We start from the raw sequence: 16,769 nt of genomic DNA, 5'->3' as shown, positions 1-16,769 counted from the left end.
CGGTGTTCCAAACATTCATCCCACTGTGTTCTAAACCTCGATCCCACTGTTGTCTAAACCTCCATCCCACTGTGTTCCAAACCTCCATCCCACTGTGTTCTAAACCTCCATCCCACTGTGTTCTAAACCTCCATCCCACTGTGTTCTAAACCTCCATCCCACTGTGCTCTGAACCTCAATCCCACTGTGCTCTAAACCTCCATCCCACTGTATTCCAAACCTCCATCCCACTGTGCTCTAACCTCCATCCCATTGTGTTCCAAACCTCCATCCCACTGTGTTCTAAACCTCCATCCCACTGTGCTCTGAACCTCAATCCCACTGTGCTCTAAACCTCCATCCCACTGTATTCCAAACCTCCATCCCACTGTGCTCTAACCTCCATCCCACTGAGTCCTAAACCTCCATCCCACTGTGTTCTAAACCTCCATCCCACTGTGTTCTAAACCTCCATCCCACAGTGTTCTAAACCTCCATCCCACAGTGTTCTATACCTCCATCCCATTGTGTTCTAAACCTCCATCCTATTGTGTTCTAAACCTCCATCCCACTGTGTTCCAAACCTCTATCCCACTGTGTTCTAAACCTCTATCCCACTCTGTTCTAAACCTCCATCCCACTGTGCTCTACACCTCCATCCCACTGTGTTCTAAACATCCATCCCACTGTGTTCTAAACCTCCATCCCACTGTTTTCCAAACCTCCATCCCACTGGGTTCCAAACCTCCATCCCACTGTGTTCTAAACATCCATCCCACTGTGTTCTCAACCTCCATCCCACTGTGCTCTACACCTCCATCCCACTGTGTTCTAAACATCCATCCCACTGTGTTCTAAACCTCCATCCCACTGTTTTCTAAACCTCCATCCCACTGTGTTCCAAACCTCCATCCCACTGTGTTCTAAACCTCCATCCCACTGTGTTCCAAACCTCCATCCCACTGTGTTCTAAACCTCCATCCCACTGTGTTCTAAACCTCCATCCCACTGTGCTCTGAACCTCAATCCCACTGTGCTCTAAACCTCCATCCCACTGTATTCCAAACCCATCCCACTGTGTTCTAAACCTCCATCTCACTGTGCTCTGAACCTCCATCCCACTGTTTTCTAAACCTCCATCCCACTGTGTTCCAAACCTCCATCCCACTGTGTTCTAAACCTCTATCCCACTCTGTTCTAAACCTCCATCCCACTGTGTTCTAAACCTCCATCCCACTGTGTTCTAAACCTCCATCCCACTGTGCTCTACATCTCCATCCCACTGTGTTCTAAACATCCATCCCACTGTGTTCTAAACCTCCACCCCACTGTGTTCTAAACCTCCATCCCACGGTGTTCCAAACATTCATCCCACTGTGTTCTAAACCTCCATCCCACTGTGTTCCAAACATTCATCCCACTGTGTTCTATACCGCCATCCCACTGTGTTCCAAACCTACATCATAGTGTATTCCAAACCTCCATCCCACGGTGTTCCAAACATTCATCCCACTGTGTTCTAAACCTCCACCCCATTATGCTCTAAACCTCCATCCCACTGTGACCTAAACCTCCATCCCACTGTGTTCTAAACCTCCATCCCACTGTGACCTAAACCTCCATCCCACTGTGTTCTAAACCTCCATCCCACTGTGATCTAAAACTCGATCCCACTGTTTTCTAAACCTCCATCCCTGTGTTCCAAACATCCATCCCACTGTGTTCAAACCTCGATCCCACTGTTTTCTAAACCTCCATCCCACTGTGACCTAAACCTCCATCCCACTGTGTTCTCTCCCTCCATCCCACTGTGTTCTAAACCTCCATCCCACTGTGTTCTAAACCTCCATCCCACTGTTCTCTAAACCTCCATACCACTGTGTTCTAAACCTCCATCCCACTGTGCTCTACACCTCCATCCCACTGTGTTCCAAACATCCATCCCACTGTGTTCTAAAACTCGATCCCACTGTTTTCTAAACCTCCATCCCACTGTGTTCTAAACCTCCATCCCACTGTGTTCTAAACCTCCATCCCACTGTGTTCCAATCCTCCATCCCACTGTGTTCCAAACCTCCATCCCATTGTGTTCCAAACCTCCATCCTAGTTTTTTCCAAACCTCCACCCCACTGTGCTCTCAACCTCCATCCCACTGAGTTCCAAACCTCCATCCCACTGTGTTCCAAGCCTCCATCCCACTCTGTTCTAAACCTCCACCTCACTATGCAAAAAACCTCCACCCCACTATGCTCAAAACATCCATCCCACTGTGTTCTAAAACTCCATCCCACTGTGTTCCAATTCTCCATCCCACTGTGTTCTAAACCTCCATCCCACTGTGTTCTAAACCTCCATCCTACTGTGTTCTAAACCTCCATCCCACTATGTTCTAAACCTCCATCCCACTGTGTTCCAAACCTCCATCCCACTGTGTTCTAAACCTCCATCCCAATGTGTTCGATACCTCTATCCCACTGTGTTCTAAACCTCCATCCCACTGTGTTCTAAACCTCCATCCCACTGTGTTCTAAACCTCCATCTCACTGTGTTCCAAACCTCCATCCCACTGTGTTCTAAACCTCCATCCCACTGTGCTCTAAACCTCCATCCCACTGTGTTCTAAACCTCCATCCCACTGTGCTCTACACCTCCATCCCACTGTGTTCTAAACATCCATCCCACTGTGTTCTAAACCTCCATCCCACAGTTTTCTAAACCTCCATCCCACTGTGTTCCAAACCTCCATCCCACTGTGTTCTAAACCTCTATCCCACTGTGTTCCAACCCTCCACCCCACTGTGTTCTAAACCTCCATCCCATTGTGTTCCAAACTTCCAACCCACTGTGTTCTAAACCTCCATCCCACTGTGTTCCAAACCTCTATCCCACTGTGTTCTAAACCTCTGTCCCACTCTGTTCTAAACCTCCATCCCACTGTGCTCTACACCTCCATCCCACTGTGTCCTAAACCTCCATCCCACTGTGTTCTAAACCTCTATCCCACTCTGTTCTAAACCTCCATCCCACTGTGTTCTAAACCGCCATCCCACTGTGTTCTAAACATCCATCCCACTGTGTTCTAAACCTCCATCCCACTGTGTTCTAAACCTCCATCCCACTGTGTTCTAAACTTCCATCCCACTGTGCTCTAAACCTCCATCCCATTGTGTTCCAAACCTCCATCCCACTGTGCTCGAACCTCCATCCCACTGTGTCCTAAACCTCCATCCCACTGTGTTCTAAACCTCTATCCCACTCTGTTCTAAACCTCCATCCCACTGTGTTCTAAACCTCCATCCCACTGTGTTCTAAACCTCCATCCCACTGTGTTCTAAACCTCCATCCCACTGTGTTCCAAACCTCTATCCCACTGTGTTGTAAACATCCATCCCACTGTACTCCAAACCTCCATCCCACCGTGCTCCAATCCTCCATCCCATTGTGTTCTAAACCTCCATCCCACTGTCTTCCAAACCTCTATCCCACTCTGTTCTAAACCTCCATCCCACTGTGCTCTAAACCTACATACCACTGTGTCCTAAAAATCCATCCCACTGTGCTCTAAACATCCATCCCACTGTGTTCTAAACCTCCATCCCACTGTTGTCTAAACCTCCATCCCACTGTGTTCCAAACCTCCATCCCACTGTGCTCTAAACCTCCATCCCACTGTGTTCCAAACCTCCATCCCACTGTGCTCTAACCTCCATCCCACTGAGTCCTAAACCTCCATCCCACTGTGTTCTAAACCTCCATCCCACTGTGTTCTAAACCTCCATCCCACTATGTTCTGAACCTCCATCCCATTGTGTTCCAAACATTCATCCCACTGTGTTCTAAACCTCCATTCCACTGTGCTCTAAAACTGTATCCCACTCTGTTCTAAACCTCCATCCCACTGTGCTCTACATCTCCATCCCACTGTGTTCTAAACATCCATCCCACTGTGCTCTAAACCTCCATCCCACTGTGTTCCAAACCTCCATCCCACTGTGCTCTAAACCTCCATCCCACTCTGTTCTAAACCTCCATCCCACTGTGCTCTAAACCTCCATCCCACTGTGTTCTAAACCTCCATCCCACTGTGCTCTAAACCTCCATCCCACTGTGTTCTAAACCTCCATCCCACTGTGCTCTAAACCTCCATCCCACTGTGTTCTAAACCTACATCCCACTGTGCTCTCCATCTCCATCCCACTGTGTTCTAAACATCCATCCCACTGTGTTCTAAACCTTCATCCCACTGTGCTCTAAACCTCCATCCCATTGTGTTCCAAACATTCATCCCACTGTGTTCTAAATCTCCATCCTACTGTGTTCTAAACCTCCATCCCACTATGTTCTAAACCTCCATCCCACTGTGTTCCAAACCTCCATCCCACTGTGTTCTAAACCTCCATCCCAATGTGTTCGATACCTCTATCCCACTGTGTTCTAAACCTCCATCCCACTGTGTTCTAAACCTCCATCCCACTGTGTTCTAAGCCTCCATCCCACTGTGTTCTAAACCTCCATCCCACTGTGTTCTAAACCTCCATCTCACTGTGTTCCAAACCTCCATCCCACTGTGTTCTAAACCTCCATCCCACTGTGCTCTAAACCTCCATCCCACTGTGTTCTAAACCTCCATCCCACTGTGCTCTACACCTCCATCCCACTGTGTTCTAAACATCCATCCCACTGTGTTCTAAACCTCCATCCCACAGTTTTCTAAACCTCCATCCCACTGTGTTCCAAACCTCCATCCCACTGTGTTCTAAACCTCTATCCCACTGTGTTCCAACCCTCCACCCCACTGTGTTCTAAACCTCCATCCCATTGTGTTCCAAACTTCCATCCCACTGTGTTCTAAACCTCCATCCCACTGTGTTCCAAACCTCTATCCCACTGTGTTCTAAACCTCTGTCCCACTCTGTTCTAAACCTCCATCCCACTGTGCTCTACACCTCCATCCCACTGTGTCCTAAACCTCCATCCCACTGTGTTCTAAACCTCTATCCCACTCTGTTCTAAACCTCCATCCCACTGTGTTCTAAACCGCCATCCCACTGTGTTCTAAACATCCATCCCACTGTGTTCTAAACCTCCATCCCACTGTGTTCTAAACCTCCATCCCACTGTGTTCTAAACTTCCATCCCACTGTGCTCTAAACCTCCATCCCATTGTGTTCCAAACCTCCATCCCACTGTGCTCGAACCTCCATCCCACTGTGTCCTAAACCTCCATCCCACTGTGTTCTAAACCTCTATCCCACTCTGTTCTAAACCTCCATCCCACTGTGTTCTAAACCTCCATCCCACTGTGTTCTAAACCTCCATCCCACTGTGTTCTAAACCTCCATCCCACTGTGTTCCAAACCTCTATCCCACTGTGTTGTAAACATCCATCCCACTGTACTCCAAACCTCCATCCCACCGTGCTCCAATCCTCCATCCCATTGTGTTCTAAACCTCCATCCCACTGTCTTCCAAACCTCTATCCCACTCTGTTCTAAACCTCCATCCCACTGTGCTCTAAACCTACATACCACTGTGTCCTAAACATCCATCCCACTGTGCTCTAAACATCCATCCCACTGTGTTCTAAACCTCCATCCCACTGTTGTCTAAACCTCCATCCCACTGTGTTCCAAACCTCCATCCCACTGTGCTCTAAACCTCCATCCCACTGTGTTCCAAACCTCCATCCCACTGTGCTCTAACCTCCATCCCACTGAGTCCTAAACCTCCATCCCACTGTGTTCTAAACCTCCATCCCACTGTGTTCTAAACCTCCATCCCACTATGTTCTGAACCTCCATCCCATTGTGTTCCAAACATTCATTCCACTGTGTTCTAAACCTCCATTCCACTGTGCTCTAAAACTGTATCCCACTCTGTTCTAAACCTCCATCCCACTGTGCTCTACATCTCCATCCCACTGTGTTCTAAACATCCATCCCACTGTGCTCTAAACCTCCATCCCACTGTGTTCCAAACCTCCATCCCACTGTGCTCTAAACCTCCATCCCACTCTGTTCTAAACCTCCATCCCACTGTGCTCTAAACCTCCATCCCACTGTGTTCTAAACCTCCATCCCACTGTGCTCTAAACCTCCATCCCACTGTGTTCTAAACCTCCATCCCACTGTGCTCTAAACCTCCATCCCACTGTGTTCTAAACCTACATCCCACTGTGCTCTACATCTCCATCCCACTGTGTTCTAAACATCCATCCCACTGTGTTCTAAACCTTCATCCCACTGTGCTCTAAACCTCCATCCCATTGTGTTCCAAACATTCATCCCACTGTGTTCTATACCTCCATCCCACTGTGTTCCAAACCTACATCCCACTGTGCTCTACATCTCCATCCCACTGTGTTCTAAACATCCATCCCACTGTGTTCAAACCTTCATCCCACTGTGCTCTAAACCTCCATCCCATTGTGTTCCAAACCTACATCCCACTGTGCTCTACATCTCCATCCCACTGTGTTCTAAACATCCATCCCACTGTGTTCTAAACCTTCATCCCACTGTGCTCTAAACCTCCATCCCATTGTGTTCCAAACATTCATCCCACTGTGTTCTAAACCTCCATCCCACGGTGTTCCAAACATTCATCCCACTGTGTTCCAAACCTCCATCCCACTGTGTTCCAAACCTCAATCCTACTGTGTTCTAAACCTCCATCCCACTGTGTTCCAAACCTACATCCTAGTTTGTTCCAAACCTCCACCCCACTGTGCTCTCAACCTCCATCCCACTGTGTTCCAAACCTTCATCCCACTGCGTTCTAAACCTCCATCCCACTGAGTTGCAAACCTCCATCCCACTGTGTCCCAAGCCTCCATCCCACTCTGTTCTAAACCTCCACCCCACTATGCTCAAAACCTCCATCCCATTGTGTTCTAAACCTCCATCCCACTGTGTTCCAATTCTCCATCCCACTGTGTTCTAAACCTCCATCCCACTGTGTTCCAAACCTCCATCTCATTGTGTTCTAAACCTCCATCCTATTGTGTTCTAAACCTCCATCCCACTGTGTTCTAAACCTCCATCCCATTGTGTTCTAAACCTCCATCCCACTGTGTTCCAAACCTCCATCTCATTGTGTACTAAACCTCCATCCTATTGTGTTCTAAACCTCCATCCCACTGTGTTCCAAACCTCCATCTCATTGTGTTCTAAACCTCCATCCTATCGTGTTCTAAACCTCCATCCCACTGTGTTCTAAACCTCCATCCCATTGTGTTCTAAACCTCCATCCCACTGTGTTCCAAACCTCCATCTCATTGTGTTCTAAACCTCCATCCTATTGTGTTCTAAACCTCCATCCCACTGTGTTCTAAACCTCCATCCCATTGTGTTCTAAACCTCCATCCCACTGTGTTCCAAACCTCCATCTCATTGAGTTCTAAACCTCCATCCTATTGTGTTCTAAACCTCCATCCCACTGTGTTCTATACCTCCATCCCATTGTGTTCTAAACCTCCATCCTATTGTGGTCTAAACCTCCATCCCACTGTGTTCCAAACCTCTATCCCACTGTGTTCTAAACCTCTCTCCCACTCTGTTCTAAACCTCCATCCCTCTGTGCTCTTCACCTCCATCCCACTGTGTTCCAAACCTCCATCCTACTGTGTTCTAAACCTCCATCCCACTGTGTTCTCAACCTCCATCCCACTGTGCTCTAAACCTCCATCCCATTGTGTTCCAAACCTCCATCCCACTGTGTTCTAAACCTCCATCCCACTGTGCTCTGAACCTCAATCCGACTGTGCTCTAAACCTCCATCCCTCTGTATTCCAAACCTCCATCCCACTGTGCTCTAACCTCCATCCCACTGTGTCCTAAACTTCCATCCCACTGTGTTCTAAACCTCTATCCCACTCTGTTCTAAACCTCCATCCCACTGTGTTCTAAACCTCTATCCCACTGTGTTCTAAACCTCCATCCCACTGTGCTCTACATCTCCATCCCACTGTGTTCTAAACATCCATCCCACTGTGTTCTAAACCTCCATCCCTCTGTGTTCTAAACCTCCATCCCATTGTGTTCCAAACATTCATCCCACTTTGTTCTAAACCTCCATCCCACGGTGTTCCAAACATTCATCCCACTGTGTTCTAAGCCTCCATCCCACTGTGTTCCAAACCTCCATCCCACTGTGTTCTAAACCTCCATCCCACTGTGTTCCAAACCTACATCATAGTGTATTCCAAACCTCCATCCCACTGTGTTCTAAACCTCCATCCCACTGTGTTCTAAACCTCCATCCCACTGTGCTCTGAACCTCAATCCCACTGTGCTCTAAACCTCCATCCCACTGTATTCCAAACCTCCATCCCACTGTGCTCTAACCTCCATCCCACTGAGTCCTAAACCTCCATCCCACTGTGTTCTAAACCTCCATCCCACTGTGTTCTTAACCTCCATCCCACAGTGTTCTAAACCTCCATCCCACTGAGTTCTATACCTCCATCCCATTGTGTTCTAAACCTCCATCCTATTGTGTTCTAAACCTCCATCCCACTGTGTTCCAAACCTCTATCCCACTGTGTTCTAAACTTCTATCCCACTCTGTACTAAACCTCCATCCCACTGTGCTCTACACCTCCATCCCACTGTGTTCTAAACATCCATCCCACTGTGTTCTAAACCTCCATCCCACTGTTTTCCAAACCTCCATCCCACTGGGTTCCAAACCTCCATCCCACTGTGTTCTAAACCTCCATCCCACTGTGTTCTCAACCTCCATCCCACTGTGCTCTACACCTCCATCCCACTGTGTTCTAAACATCCATCCCACTGTGTTCTAAACCTCCATCCCACTGTTTTCTAAACCTCCATCCCACTGTGTTCCAAACCTCCATCCCACTGTGTTCTAAACCTCCATCCCACTGTGTTCCAAACCTCCATCCCACTGTGTTCTAAACCTCCATCCCACTGTGCTCTGAACCTCAATCCCACTGTGCTCTAAACCTCCATCCCACTGTATTCCAAACCTCCATCCCACTGTGCTCTAACCTCCATCCCACTGTGTCCTAAACTTCCATCCCACTGTGTTCTAAACCTCTATCCCACTCTGTTCTAAACCTCCATCCCACTGTGTTCTAAACCTCCATCCCACTGTGTTCTAAACCTCCATCCCACTGTGTTCTAAACATCCATCCCACTGTGTTCTAAACCTCCACCCCACTGTGTTCTAAACCTCCATCCCACGGTGTTCCAAACATTCATCCCACTGTGTTCTAAACCTCCATCCCACTGTGTTCCAAACCTCAATCCCACTGTGTTCTAAACCTCTATCCCACTGTGTTCTAAACCTCTATCCCACTGTGTTCTAAACCTCCATCCCACTGTGTTCCAAACCTACATCATAGTGTATTCCAAACCTCCATCCCACGGTGTTCCAAACATTCATCCCACTGTGTTCTAAACCTCCACCCCATTATGCTCTAAACCTCTATCCCACTGTGACCGAAACCTCCATCCCACTGTGACCTAAACCTCCATCCCACTGTGTTCCAAATCGCCATTCCACTGTGTTCTCAACCTCCATCCCACTGTGTTCTAAACCTCCATCCCACTGTGTTCTAAACATCCATCCCACTGTGTTCTAAACCTCGATCCCACTGTTTTCTAAACCTCCAACCCTCTGTGTTCCAAACATCCATCCCACTGTGTTCAAACCTCGAACCCACTGTTTTCTAAACCTCCATCCCACTGTGACCTAAACCTCCATCCCACTGTGTTCTCTCCCTCCATCCCACTGTGTTCTAAACCTCCATCCCAGTGTTCTAAACCTCCATCCCACTGTGCTCTAAACCTCCATACCACTGTGTTCTAAACCTCCATCCCACTGTGCTCTACACCTCCATCCCACTGTGTTCCAAACATCCATCCCACTGTGTTCTAAACCTCGATCCCACTGTTTTCTAAACCTCCATCCCACTGTGTTCTAAACCTCCATCCCACTGTGTTCTAAACCTCCATCCCACTGTGTTCCAATCCTCCATCCCACTGTGTTCCAAACCTCCATCCCATTGTGTTCTAAACCTCCATCCTACTGTGTTCTAAACCTCCATCCCACTGTGTTCCAAACCTCCATCCCACTGTGTTCTAAACCTCCATCCCACTGTGTTCTAAACCTCCATCCCACTGTGTTCTAAACCTCCATCCCACTGTGTTCCAAACCTCCATCCCACAGTGTTCTAAACCTCCATCCCACTGTGTTCCAAACCTCCATACCACTGTGTTCTAAACCTCCATCCCACTGTGTTCCAAACTTCTATCCCACTGTGTTCTAAACATCCATCCCACTGTGTTCTAAACCTCCATCCCACTGTGTTCCAAACCTCCATCCCACTGTGTTCTAAACCTCCATCCCACTGTGTTCTAAACCTCCATCCCACTGTGTTCTAAACCTCCATCCCACTGTGCTCTAAACCTCCATCCCATTGTGTTCCAAACCTCCATCCCACTGTGTTCTAAACCTCCATCCCACTGTGCTCTAACGTCCATCCCACTGAGTCCTAAACCTCCATCCCACTGTGTTCTAAACCTCCATCCCACTGTGTTCCAAACCTCCATCCCACTGTGTTCTAAACCTCCATCCCACTGTGTTCTAAACCTCCATCCCACTGTGTTCTAAACCTCCATCCCACTGTGCTCTAAACCTCCATCCCATTGTGTTCCAAACCTCCATCCCACTGTGTTCTAAACCTCCATCCCACTGTGCTCTAACGTCCATCCCACTGAGTCCTAAACCTCCATCCCACTGTGTTCTAAACCTCCATCCCACTGTGTTCCAAACCTCCATCCCACTGTGTTCCAAACTTCTATCCCACTGTGTTCTAAACATCCATCCCACTGTGTTCTAAACCTCCATCCCACTGTGTTCTAAACCTCCATCCCACTGTGTTCCAAACCTCCATCCCACTGTGTTCCAAACCTCCATCCCACTGTGTTCTAAACCTCCATCCCACTATGTTCTAAACCTCCATCCCATTGTGTTCCAAACATTCATCCCACTGTGTTCTAAACCTCCATCCCACTGTGCTCTAAACCTCCATCCCATTGTGTTCCAAACCTCCATCCCACTGTGTTCTAAACCTCCATCCCACTGTGCTCGGAACCTCAATCCCACTGTGCTCTAAACCTCCATCACACTGTTTTCCAAACCTCCATCCCACTGTGCTCTAACCTCCATCCCACTCTCTCCTAAACCTCCATCCCACTGTGTTCTAAACCTCTATCCCACTCTGTTCTAAACCTCCATCCCACTGTGCTCTAAACCTCCATCCCACTGTGTACTAAACCTCCATCCCACTGTGCTCTGCATCTCCAACCCACTGTGGTCTAAACATCCATCCCACTGTGTTCTAAACTTCCATCCCACTGTGCTCTAAACCTCCATCCCATTGTGTTCCAAACATTCATCCCACTGTGTTCTAAACCTCCATCCCATTATGTTCTAAACCTCCATCCCACTGTGTTCTAAACTTCCATCCCACTGTGCTCTAAACCTCCATCCCATTGTGTTCCAAACATTCATCCCACTGTGTTCTAAACCTCCATCCCATTATGTTCTAAACCTCCATCAAACTGTGTTCTAAACCTCCATCCCATTGTGTTCCAAACATTCATCCCACTGTGTTCTAAACCTCCATCCCACGGTGTTCCAAACATTCATCCCACTGTGTTCCAAACCTCCATCCCACTGTGTTCCAAACCTCAATCCCACTGTGTTCTAAACCTCCATCCCACTGTGTTCCAAACCTACATCCTAGTTTGTTCCAAACCTCCACCCCACTGTGCTCTCAACCTCCATCCCACTGTGTTCCAAACCTTCATCCCACTGCGTTCTAAACCTCCATCCCACTGAGTTCCAAACCTCCATCCCACTGTGTCCCAAGCCTCCATCCCACTCTGTTCTAAACCTCCACCCCACTATGCTCAAAACCTACACCCCACTATGCTCAAAACCTCCATCCCACTGTGTTCTAAAACTCCATCCCACTGTGTTCCAATTCTCCATCCCACTGTGTTCTAAACCTCCATCCCACTGTGTTCCAATCCTACATCCCACTGTGTTCTAAACCTCCATCCTATTGTGTTCTAAACCTCCATCCCACTGTGTTCCAAACCTCCATCCCACTGTGTTCTAAACCTCCACCCCACTGTGTTCTAAACCACCATCCCACTGTGTTCCAAACCTCCATCCCACTGTGTTCTAAACCTCAATCCCACTGTGTTCTAAACCTACATCCCACTGTGTTCTAAACCTCCATCCCACTGTGTTCCAAACCTCCATCCCACTGTGTTCTAAACCTCCATCCCACTGTGTTCTTAACCTCCATCCCACCGTATTCCAAACCTCCATCCCACTGTGTTCTAAACCTCCACCCCACTCTGTTCTAAACCTCCATCCCACTGTGTTCTAAACCTCAATCCCACTGTGTTCTAAACCTACATCCCACTGTGTTCTAAACCTCCATCCCACTGTGTTCCAAAACTCCATCCCACTGTGTTCTAAACCTCCATCCCACTGTGTTCTAAACATCCATCCCACTGTGTTCTAAACCTCCATCCCACTGTGTTCTAAACCTCTATCCCACTCTGTTCGAAACCTCCATCCCACTGTGCTCTAAACCTCCATCCCACTGTGTTCTAAACCTCCATCCCACTGTGCTCTACACCTCCATCCCACTGTGTTCTAAGCATCCATCCCACTGTGCTCTAAACCTCCATCCCATTGTGTTCCAAACTTCCATCCCACTGTGTTCTAAACCTCCATCCCACTGTGCTCTGAACCTCAATCCCACTGTGCTCTGAACCTCCATCCCACTGTATTCCAAACCTCCATCCCACTGTGCTCTAACCTCCATCCCACTGTGTCCTAAACTTCCATCCCACTGTGCTCTACACCTCCATCCCACTGTGTTCTCAACATCCATCCCACTGTGTTCTAAACCTCTGTCCCACTGTGTTCTAAACCTCCATCCCACTGTGTTCTAAACCTCCATCCCAGTGTGTTCTAAACCTCCATCCCACTGTGCTCTAAACCTCCATCCCACTGTGCTCTAAACGTCCATCCCACTGTGTTCCAAACCTCCACCCAACTGTGTTCTAAACCTCCATCCCACTGTGTTCTAAACCTCCATCCCACTCTGTTCCAAACCTCCACCCAACTGTGTTCTAAACCTCCATCCCACTGTGATCTAAACCTCCATCCCACTGTGTTCTAAACCTCCATCCCACTGTGATCTAAAGGTCCATCCCACTGTGCTCTACACCTCCATCCCACTGTGTTCTAAACCTCCATTCCAATGTGTTCTAAACCTCCATCCCACTGTGTTCCAAACCTACATCCCACTGTGCTCTAAAACTCCATCCTACTGTGTCCTAAACCTCCATCCCACTGTGTTCTAAACCTCCATCCCACTGTGTTCTAAACCTCCATCCCACTGTGTTCTAAACCTCCATCCCACTGTGTCCTAAACCTCCATCCCACTGTGCTCGAAACCTCCATCCCACTGTGTTCTAAACCTCCATCCCATTGTTTTCCAAACCTCCATCCCACTGTGCTCGAAACCTCCATCCCACTGTGTTCCAAATCTCCATCCCACTGTGTTCCAAACCTACATCCCACTGTGTACCAAACCTACATCCCACTGTGCTCTAATCTGCCATTCCACTGTGTTCTAAACCTCCATCCCACTGTTTTCCAAACGTACATCCCACTGTGTTCCAAACCTCCATCCCACTGTCTTTGAAACATCCATCCCACTGTGTTCCAAACATCCATCCGACTGCGCTCTAAACTTCCATCCCACTGTGTTCCAAACCTCCATCCCACTGTGTTCCAAACCTACATCCCACTGTGTTCCAAACCTACATCCCACTGTGTACTAAACCTCCATCCCACTGTGTTCCAAACCTCCATCCCACTGTGTTCCAAACCTACATCCCACTGTGTACTAAACCTCCATTCCACTGTGTTCTAAACCTCCATCCCACTGTGTTCCAAACCTCCATCCCACTGTGCTCGAAACCTCCATCCCACTGTGCTCGAAACCTCCATCCCACTGTGCTCTAAACTTCCATCACACTGTGTTCTAAACCTCCAACCCACTGTGTTCCAAACCTCCATCCCACTGTGTTCCAAACCTACATCCCACTGTGTACTAAACCTACATCCCAATGTGCTCTAAACCTCCATCCTACTGTGTTCTAAACCTCCATCCCACTGTGTTCCAAACCTACATCCCACTGTATTCCAAACCTCCATCCCACTGTGTTTGAAACATCCATCCCACTGTGTTCCAAACCTCCATCCCACTGTGTTCCAAACCTAGAACCCACTGTGCTCCAAACCTCCATCCCACTGTGTTCTAAACATCCATCCCACTGTGTTCCAAACCTCCATCCCACTGTGCTCTAAACTTCCATCCCACTGTGTTCTAAACCTCCATCCCACTGTGTTCCACACCTACATCCCACTGTGTACTAAACCTACATCCCACTGTGCTATAAAACCGCATCCCACTGTGTTCTAAACCTCCATCCCACTGTGTTCCAAACCTAGAACCCACTGTGTTCCAAACCTCCATCCCACTGTATTCTAAACATCCATCCCACTGTGTTCTAAACCTCCATCCCACTGTGCAAGAAACATCCATCCCACTGTGTTCTAAACCTCCATCCCACTGTGCTCGAAACCTCCATCCCACTGTGTTCCAAACCTCCATCCCACTGTGTTCGAAACCTACATCCCACTGTGTACTAAACCTCCATCCCACTGTATTCTAAACCTCCATCCCACTGTGTTCCAAACCTCCATCACTCTGTGTTCCAAACCTCCATCCCACTGTGTTCCAAACCTACATCCCACTGTGTACTAAACCTCCATCCCACTGTGTTCCAAACCTCCATCCCACTGTGTTCCAAACCTACATCCCACTGTGTACTAAACCTCCATTCCACTGTGTTCTAAACCTCCATCCCACTGTGTTCCAAACCTCCATTCCACTGTGTTCTAAACCTCCATCCCACTGTGTTCCAAACCTCCATCCCACTGTGCTCGAAACCTCCATCCCACTGTGTTCTAAACCTCCATCCCACTGTGCTCGAAACCTCCATCCCACTGTGCTCTAAACTTCCACCACACTGTGTTCTAAACCTCCAACCCACTGTGTTCCAAACCTCCATCCCACTGTGTTCCAAACCTACATCCCACTGTGTACTAAACCTACAACCCACTGTGCTCTAAACCTCCATCCCACTGTGTTCTAAACCTCCATCCCACTGTGTTCCAAACCTACATCCCACTGTATTCCAAACCTCCATCCCACTGTGTTTGAAAAATCCATCCCACTGTGTTCCAAACCTCCATCCCACTGTGTTCCAAACCTAGAACCCACTGTGCTCCAAACCTCCATCCCACTGTGTTCTAAACCTCCATCCCACTGTGTTCCAAACCTCCATCCCACTGTGTCCTAAACCTCCACCCCACTGTGTTCTAAACCTCCATCCCACTGTGACCTAAACCTCCATCCCACTGTGTTCTAAACCTCCATCCCACTGTGCTCTAAACTTCCATCACACTGTGTTCTAAACCTCCAACCCACTGTGTTCCAAACCTCCATCCCACTGTGTTCTAAACCTCCATCCCACCGGGACCTAAACCTACATCCCACTGTGTTCCAAACCTACATCCCACTGTGTACTAAACCTACAACCCACTGTGCTCTAAACCTCCATCCCACTGTGTTCTAAACCTCCATCCCACTGTGTTCCAAACCTACATCCCACTGTATTCCAAACCTCCATCCCACTGTGTTTGAAACATCCATCCCACTGTGTTCCAAACCTCCATCCCACTGTGTTCCAAACCTAGAACCCACTGTGCTCCAAACCTCCATCCCACTGTGTTCTAAACCTCCATCCCACTGTGTTCCAAACCTCCATCCCACTGTGTCCTAAACCTCCACCCCACTGTGTTCTAAACCTCCATCCCACTGTGACCTAAACCTCCATCCCACCGTGTTCTAAACCTCCACCCCACTGTGTTCTAAACCTCCATCCGACTGTGACCTAAACCTCCACCCCACTGTGTTCTAAACCTCCATCCCACTGTGACCTAAACCTCCATCCCACTGTGTTCTAAACCTCCATCCCACTGTGTTCTAAACCTCCACCCCACTGTGTTCTAAACCTCCATCCCACTGTGACCTAAACCTCCATCCCACTGTGTTCTAAACCTCCATCCCACTGTGTGCTAAACCTCCATTCCACTGTGTTCCAAACCTCCATTCCACTGTGTTCTAAACCTCCATCCCACTGTGCTCTAAACCTCCACCCCACTGTGTTCTAAACCTCCATCCCACTGTGTTCCAAACCTACATCCCACTGTGCTCTAAACCTCCATCCCACTGTGTTCTAAACCTCCATCCCACTGTGTTCCAAACCTACATCCCACTGTGTACTAAACCTCCATCCCACTGTGTTCCAAACCTCCATCCCACTGTGTTCCAAACCTACATCCCACTGTGTACTAAACCTCCATTCCACTGTGTTCTAAACCTCCATCCCACTGTGTTCCAAACCTCCATCCCACTGTGCTCGAAACCTCCATCCCACTGTGCTCGAAACCTCCATCCCACTGTGCTCTAAACTTCCATCACACTGTGTTCTAAACCTCCAACCCACTGTGTTCCAAACCTCCATCCCACTGTGTTCCAAACCTACATCCCACTGTGTACTAAACCTACATCCCAATGTGCTCTAAACCTCCATCCCAC

Source organism: Chiloscyllium plagiosum, unplaced genomic scaffold, assembly GCF_037043375.1.
Source record: "Chiloscyllium plagiosum isolate Xiang-an unplaced genomic scaffold, Cpla_swu_hap1 HiC_scaffold_1, whole genome shotgun sequence".
In the NCBI taxonomy this organism is placed as follows: domain Eukaryota; kingdom Metazoa; phylum Chordata; class Chondrichthyes; order Orectolobiformes; family Hemiscylliidae; genus Chiloscyllium; species Chiloscyllium plagiosum.
Note: the sequence above shows the minus strand (reverse complement) of the source record.